Consider the following 2,023-nt stretch of genomic DNA (forward strand, 5'->3'; position numbering starts at 1 on the left):
TAAACTAGTTGAGATAGCAAGAATCTGTAGCAAATTTCCACATTTTGTTAAATCCTAGGGATTTATCCAAAAAACCCTAGATGGGATCTGTAGCGAATTTTGACAATTCCATAAATCCTACAGACTTATTTTAAAAAAAACTTTAGATAGGATCTGACCTAAATCTTCACAATTATTTACATCCTAGAGACTTATCCAGAAAACCCTAGAAGAGATCTGCAGCAAATTTTTACATTTCCTTAGATCCTAGGGACTTATCCAGAAAACCCTACAAGAGATCTGCAGCAAATCTCCACAGTTTCTTTGATCCTAGGAACTTATCCAGAAAACCCTAGATGAGATCTATTGCACATTTGACATTTTAAGCAATTCCAAGATTTTTTCTAGATCCCTAGATCCTAGGCGTTTTTCCAGAAAACCCTAGATTTAAAATTTTATCTTGTCGATATCTCCAACTTTTGTCTTAATCATTTCTCAAAATTCTCACCTTTAATCTTAACTTCTAAATTAATCGAAATAGAGGGTCCGGCTATAGGACCTTTTCGTCTTGTCTTGTCAAGATGTACAACTTTTGTCTAAAGCTTTTTCCAATATTATCATCTTTAATTCTAACTTTTAAACTACTTGAGATAGAGGGTCCAACCATAGGACCTTTTTGTCTCGTCTTGTTAAGATGTACAACTTTTGTCTGAAGCTTTTTTCAATATTTTTATCTTTAATTATAACTTTTAAACTAGTAGAGATAGAGAGTCCGACCATAGAACCTTTTCGTCTCGTCTCGTTTCGTCCAGATGTACATTTTCTGTCTGAAGCTTTTTTCTATATTCTCATTTTTAATTCTAACTTCTAAACTAGTTGAGATAGCAAGGATCTGTAGCAAATTTCTACATTTCTTTAAATCCTAAGGACTTATCCAAAAAACCCTAGATGGGATCCGTAGCGAATCTCGGCAATTCCATAAATCCTAAAAACTTATTCAAAAAACTTTAGATGGGATCTGACCTAAATCTTCACAATTACCTACATCCTAGGGACTTATCCAAAAAACCCTAGAAAAGATCTGCAGCAAATCTCCACATTTCCTTAAATCCTAGGGACTTATCCAGTAAACCCTAGATGGTATCTGTAGCGAATCTCGAGAATTCCAAAAATTTTAAAGACTTTTATTTAAAAAACCCTTGATGCAATCTGATCTAATTCTTCACAATTACCTACATCCTAGGGACTTATCCAGAAAACCCTAGAAGAGGTCTGCAGCAAATCTCCACATTTCTTTGAATCCTAGGGACTTATCCAGAAAACCCTAGATGAGATTTATTGCATATTTGACATTTTAAGCAATTCCAAGATTTTTTCTACATCCCTAGATCCTAAGCGTTTTTCCAGAAAACCCTAGATTACAAATCTTATTTTGTCGATATCTGCAACTTTTGTCTTAACCATTTCTCAAAATTCTCACCTTTAATCCTAACCTATAAATTAATCGAGATAGAGGGTCTGGCTATAGGACCTTTTCGTCTCGTCTTGTCAAGATGTACAACTTTTGTCTAAAGCTTTTTTCAATATCTTCATCTTTAATTATAACTTCTAAACTACTTGAAATATAGGGTCCCACCATAGGATCTTTTTCTTTTCTTTCGTCGAACTCTACAACTTTTGTCTGAAGCTTTTTTCAATATTTTCAACTTTAAATCTAACTTGTAAACTAGTTGAGATAGCAAGGATCTGTAGCAAATTTTTACATTTCTTTAAATCCTAGGGACTTATTCTGAAAACCCTAGATGGCATTTGTAGCGAATCTCGACAATTCGATAAATCCTAAAGACTTATTTAAAAAACCCTAGATGGGATCTGGACCTAAATCTTCACAATTACCTACATCCTAAGAACTTATTCAAAAAACCCTAGAAAAGATCTGCAGCAAATCTCCACATTTTTTTAGATCCTAGGGACTTATCCAGAAAACCCTAGATGAAATCTGTAGCGAATCTCGAGATTTCCATAAATCCTAAAGACTTATTTT

Source organism: Pseudomyrmex gracilis, unplaced genomic scaffold (assembly GCF_002006095.1).
Source record: "Pseudomyrmex gracilis isolate BER0280 unplaced genomic scaffold, ASM200609v1 scaffold_60, whole genome shotgun sequence".
NCBI classification, from domain to species: Eukaryota; Metazoa; Arthropoda; class Insecta; order Hymenoptera; family Formicidae; genus Pseudomyrmex; species Pseudomyrmex gracilis.